Source organism: Ursus maritimus, unplaced genomic scaffold (assembly GCF_017311325.1).
Source record: "Ursus maritimus isolate PB19 unplaced genomic scaffold, ASM1731132v1 scaffold_8, whole genome shotgun sequence".
Taxonomy (NCBI): domain Eukaryota; kingdom Metazoa; phylum Chordata; class Mammalia; order Carnivora; family Ursidae; genus Ursus; species Ursus maritimus.
The window spans coordinates 57,134,251-57,148,220 of NW_024426996.1; the positions used below are offsets into that span (position 1 = coordinate 57,134,251).

Below are 13,970 nucleotides of genomic sequence, written 5' to 3' on the forward strand. Positions count from 1 at the left end.
GGGGTGCATGCAACCTAGCTGGACACAACAGCATCCAAACCCATAGGGTTTCCAATGGCAAATCTCACGCTTTTTGAAATCCCTCAGGGTATAGCCACAGTAGGGAACATAAGTCACAGAAAACAAAGCAGACCTTCAGTAGAAAGGGGAGATTGTTTCTCTTGAAGACACCTGATATCCAAATAACAAAAAAGTGTACATGTTTTGGCCAGACCAGTTGGTAAGGGATCATTCCAAAAGGAGTGGAGAAAAGACAGATAACAACTGCACTTGTTGTTATGGAAATGCATTTTTATGTGGTCAAAGGACAGGGCTATCCCATTGTTTAATTTTGGCTTTCATAGTTGGATCAATTTGAACTTACAGAGTCACAACTTATTCAGGAGTGATTATATAAATTCAGTATGTAAATTATATTTCAGATAAACTTACCATTACCCTTAAAAATGCTCGTTTTTTAAACCTTTTAAGATGGATGTACTGTATGTCAATAAGTCCAATGGACTGCTACAAAAGAGCATTGTTTCTGCAGATACAGTAAATGAAGTGGTTGTCTTGGTAATGATTAGGTGCTAAAGCATACCAAAAATGCATTTCTTTAATTCTAGAAATTTAGGGATACCAGATACTGCCATCATGGGAGAGTAGGGTCATGGGAACTGAAATACACTGAGAGATTAAACACATTTACCTCATATTATATTTATTGAGAGGTGTCGGCTTATTCTGAATCATTAATTCACACCACCTCTTCTCCAGCTTGTTTAGATATTCTTGTAAAGTAATGAAAATAGCTAAAATGTATGGAGGAGTTAATACAGTAATAGCTCCTCAAAACAAGTTTTTTACCAAGCTTACAAATAACGAGACTGGGAATATAATCAAAGTGACTTCACCTGATTACGTGACTAGAAATCAGCAGAACCACTGATATAAAGACCAGTCCTCAGGCTCCACCAAAGTCCTACATTTAATTCCTATGGTAAGCAGAATTCTAAAATGGCATCCTGCAAGGTCCTTGGGACAATGAATTGGATGGATTTTACTCCTGTGATTAGGTTGTGTTATATAACACAGTTAACCTTCAGATAGGAAGATTATCTGGATAGCCCTAAACTATTCATATGAACCCTTAAAAGAGTTTTCTCCAGTAGTCACAGAGGGGAAGTCTGAAAGATGTACTTTGGCCTAGTCTGGAAGAAAGCTGACATCTTGGTTCCAAATTGCTAATGGAGAGAGGCAGCTTCTAGCAGCTAAGAGCAGTCATCATTCAAAAGCTATCAGGGAAATGGGGACCTCAGTCCTACAACCACAAAGAATTGATTTTTGCTAGTATAAAAGAGAACTTGGAGGTGAATTTTTCTCCAGATTCTCCAGACAAAAACCTAGCCAGGATAGCATCTTGAGTTCAGTCTTCTGATAACCTGAGCAGAAAACTAAGCCAGGTCCTGCCAGACTTCTAACCTATAAAACTGTGAACTAGTCAATGGCTATTATTAAGTTTGTGGTCCTTTGTTACACAGCAATAAAAAAACTAACCACCCCCTGTTTGCTGCCTCTCTGTGAGGAAACTCTACCCACTTCGTGTTTATACATGCTGGTCCCTGTGCAAGGCTCTAAAGATACAAAAATCAGTTAGTTTTATTGTCAGTGTGAATCAATTTACTTGGTGTCAAAGATAGTCAAGAATAGTATAACATGATTATTTTAGTAAATACATTCTTTGAAAAAAAATTTAAGCCAAGTATCAAATGCCTTTGAACATATCTCCACTCTGCTTTTATCTATATCTTATAGATAAATGTTCTATATCTATATCTTATATCTATATGTTAAGAATGTAACTCTCTCAATGTTGGCACCAATGCTATTGAAAATCTCATTTTATCGGCGAGTTATTCCAGAAAATCTGTGGTACCCTTAGGGAATGATCTAAATTTTCCTTTGTCTACAAATTTAGGGTTTTACAGTCTTTCCATATCATCTGTTTATATTTGTTCTTTATTATATAACAAGAAAATTATGAAATATTTCCAATTCTTACATCATTGATTAGTGAGACATCTTCATTTTGGCACAGTCTGGCCAAATTTTATTTCCAAATAAATTAGTAGGAATGGCTTTGTCTAATACTTTTGTTATGACCTATGCTAATGTTCTTTACTTGTTCCCTTTTTATTTTTACTGTGCATGCAGATTAATATCCACTGAAGTATGAGATTAACCAATATTTAAGAGTTAATAATTAAGTTCCAATGTCTTATACTTACCGATAACAATTAGATGAAAATTATTACCAATAATATGAAAACATAGAAAGATTTGTATGAAAATAATATTACTCCAATCTCCCATGATAAATTATGAAGTTGATCCTGAGTTATTAGCAAATCTGCTTTCCAGCAGGAAAAATAGCAGTACTGTCACTATTAGCAACATTCATATTGTAATTATTGCAAAACTTGAGGCATCTCAATTAGGAAGATACCCTGGAGCAAGTTTACTTATAGGCAACATAAATGAAAAAAACAGAATAAACTTAATTGATTGAACTTCTTTCTTGAGGGACTTGAAATCTTCCTAAAGCCCATAAATTCTAAAAGGCAAAATACAATAAGTATTAATTAAATATTCTGTTATGGTTTATTGTGGTAGAAATATGAATATAAGCTCAATTATGGCATATAGACAATTATATTGAACTAAACCTCACGAATAATTTTATAACTGAAAAGAACCTGCAGGTCTTTTAATTCACCTGTGTCAGTCTCAAGATGGAGAAATAAGTCCATAGTGTCAAACAAGTCAAAAATAATAAATATATGTTGGGTAAAATCTGTATAAATATGAGAGCATTCTATTATTTGATGTTTATCCAGTAGACCTTCAATCACTCCCATTTCAGGGAAATCAAAGCTCTCCTCTGTCCATGCTCTTCTTCAGAATCTGTCCACTCCAATGACTTCAAAAGAGATCTCTTTGTCTCTGACAACCAAATCAATATTTTTAGCCCTGACCTCACATACAACTCCAGATCAATATTTTCTACTATTTCTGCAATGTCTTCAGCTATTTGCTTTTCCCTCATCTCAAACTCATGGTATTTAGAATTGAAGTTTTCAAAACTCTATATTCACATTTTATGTAACTTGGTGCACCATTATAAATGAATAAACACTTCCAGTTCGTGTGTGTGTTTGTATGTTCGATTTATTTAAGGCAGAAATCTTGATCAGAAATTCAACTCTGGAATTGGTTTCTGCAGAAGTAAAATCTCTTTATGGCAGAACCACCAGCAATATTTTGGGGAAATGTAAAGACTTGCTCCATTTTTAGAATTGTACCTATGCTTCTTTAAAAAAAAAAAAATTGGATTTAGAAAGTGAAGTCAAAAGCAGCAATTATTTCAATTTTTCTTTTTTTTTTAAGTGTGAGACTGACTTTTTTTTTTTTTTAAGATTTTATTTATTTATTCGACAGAGATAGACAGCCAGCGAGAGAGGGAACACAAGCAGGGGGAGTGGGAGAGGAAGAAGCAGGCCCATAGCAGAGGAGCCTGATGTGGGGCTCGATCCCATAACGCCGGGATCACGCCCTGAGCCGAAGGCAGACGCTTAACCGCTGTGCCACCCAGGCGCCCCGAGACTGACTTTTTATAGTCCCTAAGGCTAACTGTTCTGATGTTCAAGAACCTTCTCATCCCTTAGAGGTGGAACACATGTCAATTCCTCTTTGGGATTTAGAAGCCGTCTGTACTTTGCTATGTTACAATAGATATGTGCTCACCACTCAATTAGCACACTTAGGACCCTGGCTTTTTACCCAGCTCTATTGTGTACTCCTCAAGGAAAAGGACTCTGAATTATCACTAACACAGTGAATTACACTATAAATTATTATTCAAATACTGTTTTGGTTGTGATGCAATTTCCGAACTGGAAAAAGAGTTTTAAAGGGTAACGTGAGTTTCGTCTGCATCATTTTTCACTTTCTCCATTCCCCATTCCTTACACAACTGTCTGTTCAAAGTCTACACTGTTGTCAGAGAAAGAACAGTCTTTCATTAATCCAATAATGGATTTTCAAGGCCTATTTTAGGGCATTGCTGTGACAGACACCGTGTGGTAAAGAAGATGAATAGGGTATGGTCTCTTCCCTTGAGGAATTTACAGTCTAATATGGAGGTCAGCCAACTAAAGCCTGTGGGCCAAATTCAGTCCACCACTTATTTTTGTATATTAAATTTTCTTTTATTGAAATACAGCCATGGTGCTTAAGTGACAAATTGTTTGCGGCTGCTTGTGCATACCACAATTAGAGTTGAATATTTGTAACAAAGTTTGAGTGGCCTGAAAAGCCTAGTATGTTTATTACTTGGCCCTTTGCAGAACAAGTTTACCAATCACTGGTTAAGTAGATATTATACACTGAAATAGAAGAACAGGCAAAATGTTAAAACTGGGCTTAAAAATGTTATGGAAGGTATAATTTAATTAAAACTTTAAGAGTAAAGGGAAATTCTGTGAGCAACAATTTATGTGGACTCTGAGAAACAAGTAAGCATTAAAAAAAAATGAAATGAAGAGTGAGCACTGGTTGCTACCAGTTTTGAAGTGCTATCAAAGATAAAACATATAGCTCCATAAAATACACACCTAATTATGACACAGTAGTGGAGGAAGATTTCCAGACAATTATAAAAGGGGTTTCATGGTATTAAAGGTGCCAATTCTAGATGTTGTTAATGTGATTATATAAATATCTTCTTATAGCCACATCAAATATATACTGGATCTTATTTATTATTACAGATTAGGTTAACCATTAAAATCAACATCCACATTTTTATTTACAAAAATAAGAGTCTATACTAATAAAACTCTATGAGGTATATACCTTTGGACTTCCTAAATATGAACTTAATAAATTTAAATAAAGTATTTTAATAAATTTGCATGAAATATCATAGCACAATTATGGAGGGAGAAAAGAAGAAAAAAACATAATTGGTGAGATTTTTGAGTGTGTAGATATTTATGGGTAATAATGATAGTAAATATTCATAGAAGTTCAAGGGTTCAAACATATTTGCTGGAATCATGTACTGAAATTACTATTCTCACTTTTGTTTTATTACCCATTGTCATTATTCTTTTACATAGCATATCTCCTCCATTTTATAATCTTACATGATATCCTTCAGATTAACATTAAATATTTAAACAAATTGTCTCCTAACTTGTTGTCTGTTGTCTGGTTTTCACATTACTTTTAATCTTGTGTTCATTTATTTCCTAATAATTAAGGCAGAAATTATATGAATTATGTTTTATTTATAGTTTGTGCACTAATCAACAATTCCATAACATTATGTTAAGCAATAGTTTAAAAACAAGAATAGGCTCCTTGTAGTGCTAAGAACATACTGTCTTGGTAATATAATTGAAAATTATAATAGTGTAAAACCTCACCATAAAAATATTATAATACATTTTGAAAATGAAAGATATATGATATTAAAGAAAGTATAATTTCCATGTAAAAGTATCCTAGAATGTTAAAATATTTATATGATCTTGAGAGAAGGTTAAGACATGTAGGTCTCATATATAAATCATAGTTCTCATGCATTTGGGATAATCTTGGAATATTTAGGGTTTTTTTTTGCTCCAATCCAAGCAAGTAATATGAAAACAAACCTTTGATAAGAATTAAGCTATTATCCCGGCATTGAGCTCATTTAGGTTCATTGGGGACAACAAATAATGCTATCTAATTAATTAGAATGACAGGAAACTGCATGACACATTTCTTATGGCTGGCTGGTTTAACATTCTAAAACCCTCCTGTTGATTAGAACTTGCATGTTTTAAATAGAAAAGGATGTTAGACATCCCATCTGTTGTGAAGCAGAGCTTCAGGAAAAAAAAAATAAAAAAGGTACACTCCAGTCTTGGTAAGTTCAAGTCAGTAGAACAAGACAAATGTAACATGTTATCTGATACACAACATAGCAGGCTAACTGTTTCCAAAATTATTTGGTTTTCCATCAAGCTACAATTAAGGAAAATAACTATTTGAAATCTTGGCAGTTTAACCTTATTCGTCATAATGCAGAACACCTAGCTCAAGTTCAAAATTCTTCTTCCTTGTGTGTATGTGTGTACAACAGGCACAGTCAAAGAAGCACTATTGTTTTACCCTCGGCACATTATGCTATAATATAGACTATTACTCAGACCTTCATTCCCAATTATACATATATTCTGAAAGAAATTTGTTAGAAAGCATACACTTAAAAATACACAATTCTATTTCATAGCTGAAAACACTAATGGAAAAAATTATGTATTTTTATATTTCACATATATTTGAAAAGTATATGAATGGAAAATGAATGAATATATTTAAGTCCATCTGAATTGGGCTGAAACTAGATTTACCATACATTTATACGATACCACATGCAGTCTTCTGTAAAATATGAATGTGTAATTATGCTAGTTGATAAATGCTTGGCCTAAAGCAGAATTGAACCAAAATCCACAATTATTTACCAAAACAGAATTAGCTAGTGCTCTGGGAGGACCATCTATAATGCCTGTAAAACTCTCAAACCCATAGAATTACTCATCAAAAATAACTATAAGAAAACTAAAAGTGAAATAATTTTAAAAAAACCCTTTATACTTAAAAAAAATTAATTCTACTGGAAATACCTTTCTTTAGTTTGAAAATGGAAAGCACAAGCTATTCAACAATAAATTGTTTAATCCATCACTAATCTCTAAGTGATATGCAAAGCAGGAACTAGGACCACTAGATGGATCAAGGACAGAAGCTGAGAAGAAATTTATCTTGGTATATAATGAAAGAGGAATAATGGCAAGTAATTGCCACTAGCAAAATTTCAGCTCATCAAGGCAAATCTGCCAAATGCTATACTTATCTAGAGATAAGTAGAGATGAAAATGAGATATCATCAACCAGGAAATGGAACTAGATTAGAAGACCAAGATGTAAGTCATAGGTGTTCAAAAAAGGAAATCTTATTTTGAAAGCATAAAGATAAGAGGCAGCAAAAGAATCAACAAGGGTGATCTAGAAAATAAATTAAGGTGTTAGTGAGGAAGACAAGAAGATAGATAGATAGATAGATAGATAGATAGATAGATAGATAGATAGATAGAAAGATAGATGATAGATAGATGATAGAGTTAGATAGACATAGTCATAAACACACATATATAAAGCATATATATATGAAGTATATATGTGTGTGTGTGTATTCTTAGTCAAAACACAAAATAGTTACTTCATGCACACTACACCAGCAATGTGTGGGTTCTTTATAAAGAGAGAACCAAAAGGAAACTGACACCTTGGTGAGGTTGTCTCCAATTCGAATCTGTATTTTTCTAGCTCTGCTCTCTCTTCCCATCATTTTTTCTATCCGTTAATTTCTCCCTGCTAAACCTTTCTCAGACTTGTCTATGTTTTTTGTTGTTGTTGTTTGTTTGTTTGCAATTCCACCAAGGAAACAGCACTTGCTTCCATTATACTGATCTCTTTAGATACATTCACACTTCCTCAGAAGTGGTTCTTTATTCTACACATAAAATGAGATTTTTAGTGTTCTTCATTTTTTTTAAAGATACAGTACAAAGTTATTAAACTAATCTACCTGACCCTGCCTATACTTCTTTGATATCATATACATCATATATCATACATATTGAAGAATAAAACAGTAACAAAAATGGCTCAAGTTCCAGTTCTGTCCTGGAACATAATCCTGAGCAAGTTTCTCAACTCTCTAAGCCTTGGTTCAATTATCTCTAAAATGGGAAATTATAATTACTTGGCTTGAGAGATAACTGGAAGGATTAGAAATTATAAATGTAAAATGCTAGGACTGTAATCAAAGTAGTCTATCTTTATTCAGCACTTTCCAAAAGAAGCTAAGTTTGGGGAGTTTTAATGACTTGATCAAAGTCACAAAACTAAGAGATGACAGAGATGAGAATATCTCTCACACACACATTTTTTTCCCTAGCATGCCCTGAACCCCACTAACAGTACAGTTTTCTAGAGATGGGGAAGAGATGAGTACATAGTCATTCAGTAAGTGATAGCCGCTGGTATTCGATTACTCCTTTTAGTTTCCTTTTCTTGCATATTCTTCCTCTTTCTATATGCACCCTCTAACTCCACAGAACAAGTTTTCAACAGGGGCCTCTGGCTATGAAGACTTCTTTGCTCACCCTTAGAATGGAAAGTGAAGTGGCTATTGCAATCTTACAAAGAAGGGAAATGTGTCTTCTAGAAGTCAGTACCCTTGTGACTTTTGATCACAGAACTCAGTAAATTGCTTCTTGTTGCCCATATTAGAAATGGATAAGATTTGAAAGAAGATTTGCATTGAGAGTATAAGTTAACCAAGTCAGTACCCACTAACTATTTACATAGCCAATCTCTAGCACATACACTCACACCACATTTCATCCGCAGAACTTATTTTCTGGATTGCAAGCTAGACATAACTTAATCAAATATTAACTTCTACATCTCTGGGATTATAGGAGGTGTGTGTGTGTACGCACATGCACGTATGTGTGTGTGTGAGTTATCTACAGATAAAATCTAAGAGGTGACCTTAAATCAATAAGAAAGTGATTGGTATGTCACAGCCGCTATAGCTTTTCCCAAGTGTTTTAGATTTGAGGAGTTGTAGGAACTCTATTTTGATTTTTTGGGTTTCACATAGATTCTATTTTGGATCCAAATGTTTCACAGGATGCTATTTTGGTTTAAAACAGAAAGGAGCTTTACTTAGCTATTTAAACCGACATTAATTGAACAAAGTAGGTGGATATAAATCCAACCATGGTATCATGCATGGCACAGATCAAGACAATGTGTATGCAAAATACAGGGTCTACACTTAGAATATGGACACAGATTTATTTCTACTATGTCTAGGATGAAAGGGCATTGTAAAACACTTTACTAAAATATCCTTTCCTTCTTTTTTTCTTTTTTGCTACTTACATTGTACTAAACTCTTAAATGATATTCTTAAGTTTAAAAAAATCTCATTTCATTAATCTACTCCACCGAGAAAATACAATGTACATTCAAGTCAGATCTCTGCTATTTTAAAGAGCTACATCTCCAATTCTATGGAATTTCATAGGAAAGGCATAATTAGAGTGTAACTAGCTTGGTTGCATTACAATTCTACCATTGTGGTAGCCTGTGCAAAGGGTACACCTAGAAATTACCGGCAACTGAGAACAAAGGTTTTGAATCATCTTGTTTAGACTACTACTACTACCTCCTTCTGGGTTATTCTCAATCTCCATCCCTAGAATCTGTTCTCAATCTTCTGCACTTTTCTTTCTTGTTTTGTGCTGGAGGTAGAGATGGTTATTGGCTGACCCCTGTAGACTCAGGTTCCCTAGCCAGTTGGATTCTGGTTGGTTGAGACAATTGGATAGGAGAAAAGAAAATTTCCTGACCCCATCCTCAGCACTGACTGTATTTTTGGCCCATCGGTGCATTCCTTTAGCACACCACCAAGTGACCTCTCCTCCATAACTTTCAATATCACTAATCTCTGGAAAAACTACTTCACTTCCTCAGTACTTCAATCCCAGTTGAAGTAATGCTTCCCTAAGCTTGAGAGTCTTGGGGATCTTCACCATCCCTTGTTTGTTCTTCTATCTTTGCTCCTGTCCTTATTTGTATTTCCTAATATTTGAACTACCTGGGGTGAATTCTGTTTCCTCCTGGAATGCTGACTGATACACTCAGTGTATCCAATTGATGAGATCCATCTCTAATCTGCTTTTTGCTGTAATTATGCCATAAACTGATGAAAACATAATAAGAACAAATGTCCTAAACTGGATTTCACACCATTTTCCTAGGTAATATATCGTTCAACATAGTCGAAGGACAGGCACTATTCTTGGGGACAATCACTCTTCGCACATACAAACTCAGGTCTCATAAATACATATCACCTTTTTATTCCAGGTAAAACTCTTGTCTTTAAAATGCCATGTGTAACTCATGCTTTTTCTGGTTATCTTTTCCCTGAGTAGAAATGTGAAATTGTAACCTCCTTGCCGTATCTTATTCTATAATTTCCAGAAGCTACTAGTAAGTTTCATGTATGTGCTCATGAACAACTTCTCTTTATGTCCAATGATATTCTCTCATCTATCCTAGTCACCTACAATACTGAAGTCTTGAAGACCTAAACAGCATTATATGCAGGTTAGATCTGTTCTGCCTGCTTTGTCATGGCATTATGTGCAGCAATGTCAATGTTCTAAAACCCCCAACAGGACAAATACATGCATTGGAGTCTCCTATTGGCCAAAACCATGTGTCACTGAAGAGACTTACTCTGTCAGTCTGACTTTTCACTTAGCATGCACTTTCTTACCTAACCATAAAAGCAATATTATTATCCTCAATTTCTCACTGAAGTCTTAGTAAATATAATCCTTCAGATTGCCCATCTCACTTACCTGGAGTTTCATTAAGAATCACAGAACTCAGGCCAAGTGCCAAATATATCAGACATATACTACTGCTGGTTGTAAAAAACAAAACAAAACAAAACAAACAAAATAAAAAACTGCTGGTTTTTTTTTTTTTCAGTTCCTTACGTGTGAGCATTTTATTACACCTTTTTGTGACAAACCCTCATGCAGATTTTGACTCTTCACCCAAATTGGCAAGACATGATCAGACTTACCGGAACCCAAGGGATCCAGCGGAGATCATTTGACTTATAGAAGTTGATGTGCAGGCACCAGATTTATAGATCTGCCTTTGTAGGTGTTTTTCTTCCTGTTGCCTTTCAACAACAATAACTCTGTTGTGGAATACTCTTAGAACTAGTGCTCTCTTCATGACATTAGAACTCCGATACCAAGTAGGCAATGCCTAAATTAACAGTGGAGGATAGTTATTTCCTCTGCTTTCATCACATATGGGAACAGTTTGTTCAGCTACTCTTTATAACTTGTGCTCGTGCTTGATTATCTTTATGGCCAAGAATTCATCTTCTAGGAATCACCAAACTCAAACTCTCCTTTTTACAAATTACATTTGTAATCATGTTATTTCAGTATATATCTTTCATAAAATACTGTTTGCGTATAATAAATGTAGTAATTAAACTTTCTTTTCCATTTTTCAGGCTAACAAAAAAATCACTTTCCTTAAATATTTTCTAAATATCATGTAACAGTTGATATTTAGAATCTTGAACAGTGAAATGGAAGACAGGAGGAGAGATGAAAGAAGTTCAAGTCTCTTTAATATAACTTTTTGATTCAAAAATCTGAAAGGAATTCTTAAGATTAAGAAACGATTTCATGTTTAAAGCTTCTTTTATAGCTATACTTCTTGAAGTGAATTCTATGCATAATCACTAATGCTGTTTTATTTCAAAGAGTGCCCCTCTAGGCTCCTGCTCATATTCATGTAGATGGGCAATAACTCACATTAACTATAACTAAAACTATGTGGAATGGGCAGTGGAGTATTTTCAGAAGCAGCCTAGGTGACTTCAATGTCTTCTAAAGTTCAAGTAATTTCTTTAAAGTAGAAACTATTTTGCATTAGTCTTTGTATTGCCAACACTTCCTGCAGTGACTAGAACAAAAAAAATCAATAAATATTTATTAAATAAATAATGGAATGATTGATTTCTTTGGCTGCCATTTTCTCTTCACTGTGGCTTTTGTCCTACTTGACATACTTTCTTTATTCTCTAACATTTGGGAAGTAACATCAAGTCTCTCCTCCCTTTGCTCTCATGTCCTATGTCACTTAGTTCTTATTCTCTTAGGCACTTTCTAAAAATTTTATTTACTTCTTTCCCTTCTAATATGGAAACTTGTTATTATCATTTCCACGTTACAGAAGAGAGATACATGAATCAAAAAAGTTAAGAGAATTGTTCAAATGTTAAATATTATATTGCAAGGTAACAATAATGAATCACTTTTTTATACGTTTTTAATTTTTTTATTTTTACTTTTATTTTTCTAAAGATTTTACCTATTTGAGAGAGAGAATGCATGAGTGGGGAGGAAGGGGGCAGAGAGAGAAGAAGACCTCCCACTGAGCAGGGAGCCTGACAGGGGGCTCTATCTCCAGGACCCTGGGATAATGACTTGAGCTGAAGGCAGATGCTTAACTGACTGAGCCACCCAGGAGCCTTATTTTTACACTTTGAATTCATTTTTAGTACTTAACTAGCACCATTTTAGTCACTTAGAAAAATAGTATAATATTTATTGAATAAATAAATGAATACCTGAATGAATGTGCAATGGGATTTCTGAATTGAGAGAACATTGCAGGTTGTATAATCTAATCTCTAAAAGGTTAAAATCCTAAATTTAACATGTATGTGTGGAAGCTTCTAGATTAAACGTTAAAGGTGTCTATGACTGTAATTGTCCAAGTACAGGGAACTTAAGAATTTTACCCATTAGTAGTCTATCTATATGAGGTTTAGTAAACTTCTAAGATGTTTCAAACTCCTTTCCCTCAAGAAGGAGGTCTGTTTCTCTAACTTGACCTAATGAAGTTCTTAGGACATGTGTGTTTTTTTCCCCAGGTTTGGTCCCTCTGGCTAGCCTTCCATGGACTCAACTTTGGGCATAGGTATCAATAAGGCAACTTTACCCACAGTTTTGTAGCTATCAGAGATCCCAGCAGCACACTTAGCCAAAGAGGGACATGGCTGTCGATGAAAACCAAGAAAGTCATATGGCAAGTGAAAGATTTTCTCACAAAGTGAATCCTTGAAGTCTTTTAAGATAACTGGGAGAAAAGTAATTTGTGGAACAAAGATTTGAAAGTCTCTTACTAGGAAGTGAAGATAATATTCAGGAGAATGTGGGTAATTATTTTGGTAATTATTTCATTTTTTTCAGTGTTTAAAGAATAATAGTAATAAAGCGACTACACATTTTCAAGCCACAAATTTAAACACCACCGCAATATTCCTACGTTTCCTTTGAGAGGTATAATAATCTCAAATTCCAGATTTGAGTGTTTTGTTTGTACATTTATTCATTCATCATTTAATAAGCATTTTCTGAATATAAACAATGGGTCAAGCACGGTGCACGATTTTTCAATACAGAATTGAATAAAACATCATACTTATTATCATGTAACTCAGAGTCTAGTGGATGATACAGATATATAAACATATAATTATATTGAGATAAGTTTTCAAGGAGTATTATAAAAATTAATTGTGACAGCACAAAAGAGGGAGCAATAAATTTGCTATTTCATGAGAAAATTACAAATATATTCACTACTATTTCTCACAGCCTACTTTTCTCTCAACGTTGAGTTCACAAGATGACGCACCTCAATAAAAGAGCATTCATGTCAACATCTGGGACTGCACTAATTAAAATGCAGTTTAGCAAATACAAACTAAATACGTATTCTGAGGAATTACCGAGTTATTACTTATACAACAAACCACCTATAGAGGTCACTAGGAGTTTGAACTGTATCTGGTGAGACAGATCGCTATCAAAAAACTTAAAAATGAGGATAATTTTCATGAAAAGATTATTCTAATAGCTTGCAAAAAGAAAACAGGAGTTAGGTTTAACTCAAACTAGGGAACCTGTAAGAAAAAAAAAAAATCCTGTAATAGTAAATCCTAAAATAACCTGAAAAGACAGATTACACTTTGAAAATACCTCAAAGGAGTACTTTCTAGGTGGGATTTGTGCAAGCAAATACAGAACAAAAAGTGCAGGGAATGCTTAATTGATCAGTTTTAGATAACTAAAGAAGAGTTTGCACAAGTGCAAGAGGGTTTAACACAATCTAAGTGTTGGTCAACAGATAAATGGATAAAGAAAAAAGAAAACGTAAGATGATAGATAGATGATAGATAGATAGATAGA

At 34.1% G+C, this 13,970-nt stretch overlaps 1 long non-coding RNA gene across 2 annotated transcripts in view; it reads right to left on the bottom strand.

Moving 5' to 3' along the window:
• The window catches only part of LOC103658391, a 105,460-nt gene that overhangs the window by 18,158 nt on the left and 73,332 nt on the right, over positions 1 to 13,970 (bottom strand). For both annotated transcript variants that reach the window (XR_567141.1, XR_567143.1), the window contains one exon: positions 10,772 to 10,962. This is a non-coding gene — a long non-coding RNA (uncharacterized LOC103658391). The remainder of the gene's footprint in view (positions 1 to 10,771; positions 10,963 to 13,970) is intronic.